Genomic DNA, 15,008 nt, shown 5'->3' on the forward strand with positions numbered 1-15,008 from the left:
TCTTTTCTGGTTGTATTCACTATGGATCCCATCATGAGCATAATGCAGCACGTTCTACCATTTTTTCCTTCACGCGAAACCTGGAACTGACTGCGCTGGTGTACTGGGTCCATTTGAATACATGGAAAACGCTTTGCATGCATTTCTGATGATGAAAAAAGGCTCTGGACAGCATCTGGATATGGAACAGTTAAAAAACACTTTTAAACGCAAATGCTTGTAGACGCAGTTAACCGCGTTTACAAGTGTTTGAAATGCCGGTAAAATCTATTCCTGAACGCAAGTTTGGTGCGTTCAAAAAATGACTAAACGACTATGTGTACATGGACACATAGGAAAACATTAGGGAGAGTTCAGGGTCTGCTGAAAAAAATGCTGAACAGCTCCTGAACGCGAGTTTAGCAGCTGCAGTGTACATGAGCCCTAAGAGGTCCTATTTCAGTTCAATATTGTGCTTTAAAGCTCATATGTTGGTTAGCCAGCCCTTAGTTAGAACCAAGGAAGATTTCCTTTTTGATAGACGTACATTACAGGACACTGGGTGGTATCCTGGAATCAATGGGTTATACTGCCACCCTCAGGAGAATTGTACTTTGCAAAGCAATGCTGTAGGACAGTCCAATACAATCACTCCTTCCCAGCATGCCTCAGTTTTTTGCTAGTGTCCTTGGATGAATAAACATCACTCTTCTCTGAGAGATGCAAAAATACATTTTTTTTTACTTTTTTGTCCATGAAGGTTCTTCAGTTGTTGACCCCAGCAGGAAGAAGATATGGGCTGGCTTGTATTGTACTCCTTCAGGCACTAGATCTTGTGTTTGGTCTCATTTAGACATGTGGATTTTCGGGTCCAGGGTCAAGGTTCACCTTCCTGGTTGAACCTAGTCCCTGAAAACCTTTTAGGTTGTATGCCTGCCTTACAGGTGAAGACTGTGAAGGGAACTTGTCCCTAACTCCATGCCTATCTGCCTGGGGGAAGAACTGTTGTCCTGTAAATAGGGTGTCACTGTGGTTGTGATACAGTCAGTTGCAGGGTGGCAGGAGAGAATCACTTTTTATATAAATTTGACTTTGGCATTTTTGCTGTTTCCCATGCTTTGGCCTTGGCACCCACTGAGCCTGTGTAGCCTTCTTCTAAGTTCAGGTTAGTGTACATGTGCATCTTGGGACACTTGCACAGACCCAGGTTAGCGTCTCCTGCCTTCTGGACCACTGCTTTTATACATCCCAATGGTTCCAGAATACCATCCTGTGTCCTGTAATGTATGATTAGGAAAATAGAATTTTTGCCTTAACTATGAAATCCTTATCTTGGAGAACATTGTAGTACGCAGACTCTTACCCTCTTTTCTTATGATCCACTCCCATTAGTGCTTGCTACTAAAATGAGGCATGCTTGATTGCTGTCCATACAGCTTTGCTTGCCAATGTGTAATTCTCCTGAAGGTGGCATTGTAACCCATTGGTTCCGAATACCATCCTGTGTCCTGTAATGTACTCCAATAAAAGGTAAGAGAAAAGGCCTATGTTTTTAAATAAAAGTTGTTATCGTCCAGTACTGTGATTGTAGCCAAATAGCCACTTTTTAAAGTCCACAGTAAATGCAGGGGTGAGAGGAGGATGGGAAGTGCACTTGGTCCTGAAGATTGTATAGATCTGCAACTGACACAAAAAGGAGATGGTGCATGCATATAGGATGTTAATAGAAAATTGCAAAAAAAAAAAAAAAAACTACTTAAAGGATAACTCCACTTTCGTGGGAAAAAAATAGCAAAAAAATTAAAAACAGCATTTACAATTGCGACTAGTTGTAACTAAATGGTATTAACCACTTCAAGGCCGGTCACTTTCACCCCCTTCCGGTCCAGGCCAGTTTTAAGCTTTCAGCACTATCATTCTTTGAGTGACAATTACTCAGTCCTGCAACACTGTAGCCATATGACATTTTTGAGACAGAAAGAGCTTTCTTTTTTGGTAATTGATCACCACTGGGTTTTTTTATTTCTTGCTATATAAATGAAAAAAATGTTGAAAAAAACATTTTTTTTTTAGTTTTTGTTATAAAATTTTGCAAATAACTTTCATTCATAAATTTAGACCAAAATGTATTCTTCTACATTTTTGGAGTAAAATAATTCAAAACCGCGTGAATTATTTAGTCTCTGTGAAAGCTATAGTCTACAAACTATGGCATATATATCTGAAAATTGATCAGCTGAGACCCTAAAAATGCCAGAGGCTGGTATGACTTATGGCCATGAATCAGGATGCTGGTATGGTGGTGATCGGAACGCTGCAATGAGGTATGGCGGTGATCAGGACGCTGGTATGGGGGGGGGGGATTAGAATGCTGGTATGGGATATGGCGGTGATCAGAATGCTAGTATGGGGTATGGCGGTGACCAGAACACTGGTATGGCAGTGATCAGAACTCTGGTGTGGGGTATGGCAGTGATCAGGAAGCTGGTATGGCATATGGGTGATCAAGATACTGGTATGGTGTATGAGGTGATCAGAATACTGGAATGGGGTATGGTGGTGATCAGGGCACTGGTATGGCGGTGATCTGGGTGCTGGCATGGCATATGGTGGTGATCAGGATGTTGGTATGGAGTATGGCGGTAATCAGGGCGCTGGTGTGGGGTATGGCAGTGATCAGGACGCTGGTGTGGTGATCAGGACATTGGTATGGTGGTGTTTTTGTGCTCACTGGGACAGGTGACAGGGACTGGCTGCATTGTTTATTGTCCCTATACTGGGGCAGTGATCAGGGACACTGGTGTGGCTTGAACTGCAGTCTGTGAAAGTACAAGCAGCCTGCCAACTGCTGTACACTCATAGGCTGCAGGATCGCTTCCCTCTGCTCTCACAATGAGAGCAGAGAGAAGCGATCTTTAGTTTTACTTTGCATTGTTCACAATCTGATTGCTGTGATTGGACACAGCAATCACATGGTAAAATACCATGTGATTGCCCGGGCACAGCGGTAATGTGATCCGCTGTGTCCAGGTGGTATACCGATCGCTGGGCTCCTGAATGCATGCTCTGTGAGCCATACAGGTACATTGGCCCGCATCAGCAAAGCTTCCCATCTATAGTCTATGGGTGGATGGGAAGAGGTTAAAATTACCTTTCCTTTTCAATCTGCAGTGCTGCAAGTTTCTGTAAAATGCAATATGGCTCCCTGGAGGTGTTCTCTACACATATGGTGTACTGAATGCCCCCTAAAAATGTAATTTCATGCTCAAATGATTGGCTTATTGATTTTCCCAGAGGTCTGCACTAAGATGCAAGTCAGATTTTTGGCATCCCCTGCAACAAAAATGTCATTTTTGATTGGATAATCTTAGAGCCAGTTCAGACTACATGCGTTTCAGTGTGCTTTTTTCTGTATCCAAAATGCAAAGAAAGTAGGTTATATGATTGTCAATGTCATAGTTCACATCAGTGCCTGCAGTTCCAGATGCAGAAAAAAAAGTAGAACTGGAACGTGGTAAACCGCACCAAAAAAGCACCTAAACGCACAAAAACGCACCAAAAATGCACTGGAACGCACATGTCCATATTTAAATTAGAGAAAAAGAGAGGGGAAAAAATTAACCAGAATGCATCAAAAACGCATAAAAAACACGCATGCAGAAATGCATCCGGAAATCCGGAACACATCTGGACTGTGTTTCTATGGTGTGAACCAGCCCTTAAGGGAAATCACATGTAAAAGAATGCAGACCCCAGCAGTTTTCCTCATTAGAGCCCTGCAGGTGCAGCAGCTGATTGATAATTAGAAAACCGCTCCCTTACAGATTCACTCTGAACATAGACATGATATTATAATCTTCCTACCTTTTTGTTTGAGGTTTTTTTTTTTTTGGCAGGCTGGGTTCAACTCTGTGTTACAGTACATAGGCAGACATGCTTTGAGAAGGATGATTCGTACTTTCGTCTTGTCAACTCTTTTCGTATTTGCTGGTTTGAGCTCCTGTAATATCCTCTTTAGTAAAAACCATTCCATTATTGTTCAGTAAAACAAAATAATAGGATCTTACGCGCTTCTATGGATAACAACTACCCATCTGATAAAACACCTCAGTATAAAATAATATAATATAACCAATTTTGTTTTTCCAAAACAAATAGCCAGTAGTGCACCCAAACTTTATCTCATATCAGGATTAGCTAATAAATACAGTGATCAGTGCAGCGCTACAATATATTAATAAATTACAAAATGAAATCACAAAACTATGTATAAAATAAGTCCATTGATCTTCATTAGAATACTTCCATCCTTCTGTGACCACCAAGTGCTCCAAAACATATTGTCAGGGCTCCGGGTATGACCAGAGGTGTGTGGACTGACACAGGGAAATGCAGGCTTCAGGTACAGTGTAAATAAGACAATTTGTTGAAGACTAAACAACACAAACGCAGTGCAAGGTAAACATAACACAGTGCAAACAACCCACACCCAACAGATAAACATATATACAATCAAACGTAGTCAGGCAGGCCGGTAGCAAACGGGCAAACAGGGTACCAGGAGCGAGCGGAAGAGTGGTCAGGAATAGCCGAGGTCAGGACAGGCGGAGTTCGTTCAGAGTCAGGATCAAAGCAGAGTCAGGATCAGGCAGGATGCAGGTACAGGGGCTCATGGGAAACATACACCAAGGCACTGACTGAAGGTCTGGCCATTCCTTAAATAAACCTCCTGCAATCAGCCTCAGGTGATGGCTGATTGCAGGAGTGAGCTTCTGGTTGCTGAGAGCACCCGCTGGCCAGCCCTGGTACTGCAGCCCACACGGCAGATGAGTCCCACCACTAATGGTGAGTCCATTCCTGACATATATACTGTATATGCAATTATTCCAACACCAGATATCTGCTCACCTCCAGTAGTATGAACTCACGTAATACTATGTCTGGTCTAACTTCACTTTTGGTCCCAGGATGGACACTGTAGATCAACTTGATGGATCCTAGCTATCCATCACAACTCGTTCCAAATTTAGCTCCAACCATCACATCACCTCACCTCATAAACAAAAGATTCTAAACTTTGAAACATTTTAATATCTCCAAGTAAATGAATTATGCACTCACATGTAAAGGGTGCCCAATCACACCAAGTACAATCAGCCTCCGTTATTATAAATAAGCCCGAGATTCGTGGACCTCGTGGTGCCATGGGAAGTCAGCAATGATTTGCTCATGCAGTGGGTGAAACACAATAATTACCATGATGTCAATCAATGAACACCGCTACCATCACTGGCTCCGTGGAGCGTCATGACGTCATCCAAAGCCCTGCCCCATTCCATTGCTATTGCAGTAACAGATTTTAGCTTTCATTATGACCAGGTGCCTAGGCTTCCAAAATCGTGAGAAAATGTCCATTTTGAATTTTTTTTCAATTCTCTTTATTTTCCTCTATATGTCCCAGCATGCTTATTTTCCTTTATGCTGTGCCAGCTAAATTAATTAGTTGGCTTTGGAAATATTAATTCTCACTCCAGTGATTAAATACAACTACCTGTTGTTTAAAGATTGTTATTTTATCTGCAGTATGTACAGTTAATAGGAGGTTTTGAATATGGAAATGAATCGAAGACATGGTGTGCTTTTGAAGCGACAAATTCCCAAGAGCTGGTTTTTAAATGCAAACTTTGGCTATTAAAATGATGTTCCTAACGAAGGTTAATTGCGTGTGTGGCCTAGAGGAAGCATTGCTCATAACACGACATCTGCATTTGATCCTACATAAAGGTTTAAAGTTCCATTCATGCTTTGTTTTTAGAAGAACAAACAGGTAAAGGGTTGATTTTGAGTCATTTGGGCTGTAGGGTCTGAACTGTAATTTGTGCTGCATCAGGATGAGATATTAATGTAGTTATTTCCATAGTAATAGTAAAATTAAATTACTTGGTCCTTTGTGATGGACTCGTTTGTATGGGTAACAAAGAGCACGAGGCACAATTGTTCTTCTATGTACATGGTCATCTTTGTCAGTAAGTAATTGTTAATGGTCTTATTTGATTAATGATTTCAGTCATGCATTATTATAAAAGGGATGTTATTGAAGGGATTTGAAGGGCTGTATTTAGACATTATTCTGCCCTAGGCACAGCTAAATAGTGTTCTTTTGTGAAAGGTCCGCCCTTTGCATCATGCTATTATCCTAATAAAAACTAATGGTAGCATGGCCTTTTTAAAGTGTACCTGAACCCAAAAACAACATTTTAACATATTGCACAGGGGTCTCCAAACTTTCTAACCAAAGGTCCAGTTTGCTGTCCTTCAGACTTTAGGAGGGCCGTTCTGTGGTCAGTAGGAATAGAAATTGTCCTGACATCAGTGGGAATAAACAGTGCCCCATCTTTGCTATTAGGGGAGCAATAATTCCCCGTCGGTGGGAGAATGGTACCCTGTTGTTGGTGTCAGTGTTCCACTGTTGTCAGTGGCAGGAATTGTGCCCCATTGTTGGTGTCAATAGTGCTCCAAGGGCCAGATAAAGGCAGGCAAAGGGCCATGTTCAGCCCCCCGACTGCAGTTTGGAGACCACTGATATTGCAAAATGCCAGTCTTTAGCTGAGGGTGCTGCATTGGTTTTCTTTCAGGCTTTTTATTTTATTTTCACTTGGTTATCCTGCGAATAACACACATCTTGTCCTTGGATGGATACCCCTTTTCCTCCACTATACAGTTGCAAGAAAATGTATGTGAACCCCTTGGGATTACGTGGAGTTTTGCATGAATTGGGCATAAAATGTGCTCTGAACATCACCTAAGTCACAACAATAGAAGAACACAGTCTGCTGAACATAATACTACACAAACATTAGATGTTGCCATGGTTTAATTGCACATAACATGTAAACATTCACAGTGCAGGGAGGAAAAAGTATGTGAATCTTTGGACTTAATAACTGGTTGACCCTCCTTTGGCAGCAATAACCTCAACCAAACGTTTCCAGTAGTTGCAGATCAGACCTGCACAATCATCTGGAGTAAATTTGGACCACTCCTCTTCACAAAACTGTTTCAGTGTAGCAATATTCTTGGGATGTCTGGTGTGAATCGCTCTCTTAAGGTCATGCCACAGCATTTCAATCAGGTTGAGGTCAGGACTCTGACTGGGCCACTCCAGAAGGCGTATTCTGTGCTGTTGCAGCCATTGTTTTGTTGAATTACTTGTATGCTTTGGGTCATTGTCCTGTTGCATCACCCATCCTCTGCGGAGCTTCAGTTGGCGGACAGATGGTCGTACGTTTTCCTGCAAAATGTCTTGATAAACTCTGGAAATTATTTTCCCATCAATGACAACAATCCGTCCAGGCCCTGAGGCAGCAAAGCAGCCCCAAACCATGATGCTCCCTCCGCCATGTTTTACAGTGGGGATGAGGTTTTGATGTTGGTGTGCTGTGCCTTTTTTTCTCCACACATAGTGTTGTGTGTTCTTCCCAAACAACTCAATCTTGGTTTCATCTGTCCACAGTATATTTTGCCAGTAGTGCTGTGGAACATCCAGGTGCTCTTTTGCAAACTTCAAACGTGCTGCAATATTCTTTTTGGACAGCAATGGCTTCCTCCGTGGTGTCCTCCCATGTACTCCATTCTTGTTTAATGTTTTCCTTATTGTAGATGTGTCAACAAAAATGTTAGCATGTGCCAGAGATTTCTGTAGGTCTTTAGCTGAAACTCTGGGATTCTTCTTTACCTCATGCAGCGTTCTGCGCTGTGCTCTTGCAGTCATTTTTACAGGATGCCTGGGAGAGTAGCAACAGTGCTAAACTTTCTCCATTTGTAGACAATGTGTCTTACCGTGGACCGTGGACACATGAACATCAAGGCTTTTGAAGATACTTTTGTAACCCTTTCCAGCTTCATGCAAGTCAACAATTACATTTTATGCCCAATTCATGCAAAACTCCACGTAATCCCAAGGGGTTCACATACTTTTTCTTGCAACTGTATCTATGTAAGGATCCATGGTTGTCACCAAGGCTGGACTATGAACATGTCTGCCTTTGGTTATTTCCATTACATATTGAGTATTAGTAGTTTACACAAACTTTTGTTTCTAATTTATCTGACATATGTGTAAAGAACGCTGCGTATCTGGCAATCTAACAAAATTTGCAACTTCCTATGGGACTTTAAAGTCTTTAAAGACAGTAGTATAAACATATATAGTAAAATATAACAAAGCACTATTTACAATATAGGTTAAAAAATGTTATCAGATGCATCTCTGGCAAGATCAACAGGTCATTTCTATTCCTGCTAAAATATTCTTAGCCTGGAATAAGAAAACCATTGCATTTAAAGGCTGGTAAACTGCAATTTATTACATTTTTGTTCTTGGGTTTATTATACTATGCTGTATATTATAGACAGAGCCACTCATTAGGTGTACAGACCAGCAAACAAGATAATGAGAATGAATGAATTCAAGGAGAATTCATGTTTCTTGAATTAGTGTGAGTCTTGAGAAGCGTCTTAGCATTTATTTTATAAGGTTTATAAACCTTTTTTTTTTTTTGGTAAATTTAGCTACAAATGTTCAGATATGACCAGAAGAGAGAAACCATTATTACAAAATGTAATGTAAGTATTGATGTTTAGTGCCTTTGGTAGATATAGTTCATAAGTTTGAAGCAGGCTGGAGATCCTGTGTAATGGCTGGATGTATGCAATCTCTGAATATAAACTAGAAATGCAAGCTCATGTTACAGTGGGGTGCATGCCTTTTCCATTATGAACTTTGCTGTGGCCTTCCATTCATAATTGGTGGACTACATGGTCTTAGGCAGGCCATAGACGGGCCGTTTATCGTCCGAATTTTCAGCCGATAAACCAACAAATTTGAAGGCCCCCGTTGCTGATGCTGCCACCAATGTCCACGAAAAACAGCCGTTTTTCGTGGATTTTCCAGCATGACTGATAAAAATATCCTCACTGGCCTAGCTCATCGCAGGCTATCCCCACTCCATTCTATTATGAATGCTGCTGCCAGACTCATCCACCTTACTAACCGTTCTGTATCTGCCACCCTTCTCTGCCAATCCCTCCACTGGCTTCCCATTCCCCAATGGATAAAATTCAGAACACTAACACTGACGTATAAAGCCGTTCATAACACTGCCCCTAATTACATCACCGACCTTGTCTCTAAATACCACCCAAACCTTACTCTCCGCTGCTCGCAGGACCTCCTACTCTCTAGCTCCCTTGTCTCCTCCTCCCATGCTCATCTCCAGGATTTCTCAAGGGCTTCACCCATCCTCTGGAACTCCCTACCCCAATCTATCAGACTATCACCTACTCTGCTCACTTTTAGGCGCACTGTGAAAACCCATCTCTTCAGAGAAGCCTACCACGACACCAGCTAATACTGGAATCCTCTACTCTTCCTACTACTCCATCCCCCACAGCTAATTACCATTTGTACCACTATCCCCTCCCTCCTAGATTGTAAGCTCCAAGGAGCAGGGCCCTCTAATCCCTATTGTATTGAACTGTACTGTTACTGTACTGTCTCCCTCCATAATGTAAGGCGCTGAGCAAACTGTCGGCGCTATAGAAGTCCTGTATAATAATAATAATGTGAAGATCCACGAAAAACGGCTGACGGGCTGGCCCCACTAATGGCGTGAATATCGGCCGATTTTTCGTGCGGACGTCTATGGCCTGCATTAGCTCCTAGATTGTAAGCTTGAAAGAGCAGGGCCCTCGATCCCCTCATTTTTTGCATTGTATTGGTATTGTTCTGTCACATGTTCTGTCCCCCTTTATAATGTACAGCGCTGAGCAAACTATTGGCGCTTTATAAATACTGTATAATAATAATAATAATTAGCTTGAGGGGGGATGTAATGAATGCACACTAACCCATTTGTTTGCACTTAGCTTAAAATTGAGTTAAAGCTTTGTCAATTATTACTGTAAGTCAAGCTGTCCCCGGTCATCATTGTATATGCAGTCTGCATTGAAGTAACAATTCAGGAAACTTTCATTGGTCTTTAATTAGAACTAGTCCTAGGAAGGATTTTTTCCCTGCAGGAGCAAATTGGATCATGCTTTGCTGGGTTTTTTTTGCCTTCCTCTGGATCAACTGTTGGTATAGGATTATAACTTTTTTTTTAATGGAAGAACTGGATGGACTTTTGTCTTTTTTCAGCCAGACTAACTATGTAAATATACATAGTCACCAGTGGTCATCTGTAGTAACCGTAATGTCAACTCCTGAATTGTCAGAATACTTGTATTTTTATGTACGTTTTTACTTTGCCTGTCAGGGGAAAAGGAATAAGGTGGCCATACACTGTTCAAATTCGCTGAGTGGCCCCTGTACAGTAGCTGCAGGGGGAGATTTGTTTATCCATGTTGTATAGCGCAGAAAATATATATGGCCAGCTTCAGGCTAAAAGGCCCTTCTAACTAATACCTGATCTCAGTGCTGGTAACAGATACTCAAAAACTGTCAAATAACAAATGTGCTCTAAAAATGAAAGGATTGAGGAAAATGAAAGGGTTGGAAATTGACACTTTAAGTCCTCATGCACACTTGACGTTTTTACAGCGGCTGTTTTTGGCTTTTGACAGGTTTTTTTCTACAGCTAGTAAACCCCCCAGCATGTTATCCTATGTGTCCATGCACACATACACTGTAATCAACGTTTTTTAGTTGGAAAAGAACCCCAGGACTAGTGGGTTGCTAGAGGAGTTTTTTTTAGCTGTAAAAATGCTCTAATGCTGAAAAACGCGGTAAAACGTCGCAAACTGGCGTTTTTGGACTTTTCGTTGACCAAAAGAAATTTTTTTCTGGTAAAAAGACCGCTAAAAACCACAAATGAGGCTAAACGCTAATGCAAAAACTCTAAAAAAAAAAAAAGCTGAAAAACTCAAGTTTTTAACGTGACTTTACACAGTTAACATTACCAGCGTAATCAAAACGTCCCGTGTGCTCTCCTTCAGCAGCCCAAGCAGTGTTGGATGTCAGCATTAAAGGATAAGTTCACCTTTAGAACATGTTACTGTTCCACTCGTTTTTCGGGTGCACCTTCTCTCAGCGATCCCTCCTCCCCGTGAGAGTGGGTGGGAAATCCTCTCTCTGCACCACCTGTCACAATTTGAAAACAGCATGGCTGCACGGGGCTCCACCCACACGGCTGTGCCATTCATTTCAGTTTCCTGTGCATGAATAGACTACAGTTGCCATCAACCATTGCAGGTGATGGCTTGTATTTCTGAATGAACTAATAGGGCACTGGTGAGCGCTCTTGTAGTTCATTGATCTTCCTGCTCTCAAGTAACTGCCTGCCTGTTCAGGGTGTGGACAGACAGCGATCCTGAGACTCTGCAGGAGCCTGACATTGCACCGTGATCTGATGATTGCAGGTGCAATGTTCTGCATGCTCCTTAGAAAAAAAAAAATTAAATACACGTTTTACTTGCAAAAAAAAAAATGTGCATTTATTATTTTTTTTCAAAAAGTGAATTTAGCCTTTAAGGTCAGGCAGCAGGCAGGTCAGCTGTCATGGGGGCCTTGCAACTTGACGCTAGGCTGACATTTCTGTTGTGACATAAGTGCACCTTCACATGTATGTGGTTCAAACCACATCCAATCCGCATGACATGTGAAATAACATTGCTTCCTATGGTGCCTGTTCACATATGTTCAGTGCACTGGTGGTGTGGATTCAGGGCGATTTTAAAAAGAGTCATGTCCAATTTCTGAGCAGTCAGTTCAGGTGCAGATTACAGGCTATTGACTTCTATGGGAACCCTTTCTAAGCCGCATATGTGTGAACAGGATAATCCCGAGAGCCAAACCTGTCCTGAACCTAATGTAAACCTGACATGAACCTGTGAACAACTACTGTATCAATTAGCTGTGAAACCTGAGCTTCAATCCTCACTGCATATGTGTGAATCAACTCTAAGGCTAGGTTCACACCTATGCAGTTTGTGTCTGATCCCTTTCTGCAGTGTTTCTTGCATTGCGTTATTGCACATGCGTTATTGACAAGTTTTTTGATGCATTTTGTGGGTTTTTTTTCTTGTTGCTAGGCAGATTTAAACAGCAAAACGCAGTAAAAACACACTACATGCTTTTCTGCAGCGTTTCCATTGAAGTCTATAGAAACAAAAATGCAACTTTTTGCATTTAAAAAAAAGTCCCTTACCTTTTCCCTTAGGAAATCATGTTAAATGGACTGTAGTGCATTTCTGCAAAAGCTGCGGAAAACGGTTAGGTGTGAACCTAGGGTAAGAGAAAACTTGCCAACACCTGTTCATTGGTAGATTTGCATCATGTGGTTTATTGCAGATGTAAAAAGTGTGAAAGCTTGCTGAAAAACCTTGGGTAAAATATGTGGGCAAGAGCAGCAAAGGGGTTAATAGGAAATTTAGGTGAGAGAAAGCCATTGGTTTGGACTGTAAGCCTTCAAATGTATTATATCAGCGTACATTGTATAATAATCCATGTAGCAGAAATGGGAAGATACCCGTCATCTGTGGATCAATCCACTAACTGGAAAATAAAGGTGGACGTTTGTGAATTATTTAATGATGATGGATAATTATGATAAAATAAAATAAACAGCGCCCAAAAAAATAAATTAAATATAAATAAATAAATTAACAAAACATAAATTCCAAAAATATATGAAATAATAATGTCCAAATCAAAGTGCAAAAATTAAAAGTCCTAATCCAAAAAAATGAATAAAAATATCCTAAATCCAATGTGCTCCAAAGAAATAAAAACGTGGCATGTGCAGAAAACTTCAGTGTATTAACACCATCCATGATAACCAACATATACTGCACTCACCAAATATAGTGGACTCTCAAGCGATTAAGAGTCAAATATGCTTTTGGATGTTAGATATCCTGCCAATAGGGATTTTCACCGTTCAGATGCTCCAATAGAAGGATTTCCCACACCCACCCATGATAGTTTTATTTTATTTATTTTTTTCTACAAAGTTCTGTTGAGGTCTTGGCTGTGCTTTCTGGTAGGGGTGCCTGGATTACAAGGTTTGCTGCACAGAACATTGTTGCTATATTATATATGACATGATTGTTTCTTTTTTAGCTGGCAGATCTTGAAAATCTGGAAAAGATCTGTCAGCTTCACAGTTGAACTGAATGGTCAGTTATCTTGGTGTATGGCCAGCAGAAGAGCAGAGCTGGTTAGTCCTCATGCACACGGGACATTTTGATAACACTGGTAATGTTAACTGTGTAAAGTCACGTTAAAAATGTGGGGTTTTAAGCTTTTTTTTTAACGTTTTTGCATTAGCGTTTAGCAGCGCTTTGCCGCGTTTGCGTTTTTTTTTACCAAAAAATTTTTTTTTTTGGTCCAAAAAAGTTCAAAAATGCAGATTTGCTGTGTTTTACTGCATTTTTCAGCATTAGAGCATTTTTACAGCTAAAAAAACTCCTCTAGAAACCCACTAGTCCTGTTTTTGTTTCTAGCCAAAAAGCGTCCCAGCCAAAAAACGTTGATTACAGTCTATGTGTGTATGGACACATAGGATAACATGCTGGGGGGTTTACTAGCTGTAGAAAAAAACATCAAAAGCCAGAAACAGCCGCTGTAAAAACATCCAGTGTGCATGAGGACTCAAGTGGATTGTAAGCTCGAAAGAGCAGGGCCCTTGAACCCCTCGTGTTTTGTTACTGTATTGTCTCATGTACTGTCCCCCACTATAATGTACAGCGCTGAGCAAACCTTTTAGTGGTATATAAATACTGTATAATAATAATAAAATGGAATAGGAATTGCTCCGACCAGTCCGAGACAGGTTTTGTGACACTAAAGATTAGTATTAATTTGTCCCCAGCTGCATGAGTAGAGGAGACGTTAGTGGTTACCAGTATGAATATTCTACAATAGCTGTGTGGTGAATCACATTAATGTAAGTACATGACACTTCATCAATAATAAAGCAGAGTGTTTGGGTTGATGATTGTGGGTCTGTCATGGTCATACGCGGTCTGTTTCTGGCCCTATTCAAACATCACTTGCAACAGTTGGCCAGGAAATTCACTTTGTAGGTCTCTCTTGGGGGTCAAACACAAACATTCTGGAGGTGAATTTTCCTCTTCCCTTCTCCTTTTTCCTATATTTTACATATACTTCTCATATTTTCAGTAAATATTGCATTAAAAAAAAAGACAAATCTGTGTTTGGATGTAAAATGTTCATTGTTCTACAGAGAAATTGAGATTTGCTGTCACATAGTATGTCGTAGTCACAGCCACTATGGAGATCAGTGTGTCCCAGTGGTTCAGTGGTGGGCATAAGGGCAGCAGAGGTCTCTGTCCTCTATCTTTAATGAGACATCTGTCCATTCATGGTAACATTATGCATCAGACATTCTTAAAGCAAATTTTCAGCCTCATAAAAAATAAATATACGTTAAATATTAACTCTAAAGTTAAAGCTAAAGTGTCACATAACTTAAATCAAACTTTGAAAGAAATACTCTGTAAAGGTTATTCAGTTTTTTCTCCCATGTGCTGAAACTTTATTTCAAACACTACAAGCCAGATAAAGGGCTTCCTTCAGGATTTTGCAGCACGAGTGTCTGGCATTTAAAGGGATACCTGGACTACAAACCCCATCATTTAATTTTAGATCTGCAGCCTGGGCAAGGTTTTTGGGGTTGACGGGGGATTTTCACTAGCCAAACTTAAAGTGATACTAAACTGTTTTATTTATTGTCCCTTCTATTTCTTTGTATGGATGATGGCACTGTATGATTTATTTAAAAAAAATAAATAAATCTAAGTACCTTTTTCCTAGTCAATCTACAGCTGTCACATGGCCCAGCTCTTTCCCAGCCTGTCTGCAGGGAAACATAAGCAGGAGAGCTTCTAGTTCTCTGCAGCTTGTCACATGTTCAAAATAAAAAAAACACAGCCTTTGGAATGAAGAGTAAAAATAAATAATTCATATCAATAATTTTTTTTAAATTGTCATATACCACAGGTGTCAA

General features: G+C 40.7%; 1 protein-coding gene across 4 annotated transcripts in view; it reads left to right on the top strand.

Moving 5' to 3' along the window:
* Positions 1-15,008, top strand: part of MARCHF8 (membrane associated ring-CH-type finger 8) — a 371,537-nt gene that overhangs the window by 304,257 nt on the left and 52,272 nt on the right. The gene's annotated exons all lie outside the window — the stretch shown is intronic.

Source organism: Staurois parvus, unplaced genomic scaffold, assembly GCF_062004578.1.
Source record: "Staurois parvus isolate SC_StPar_1 unplaced genomic scaffold, SC_StPar_1.0 ptg000894l, whole genome shotgun sequence".
Classification (NCBI taxonomy): domain Eukaryota; kingdom Metazoa; phylum Chordata; class Amphibia; order Anura; family Ranidae; genus Staurois; species Staurois parvus.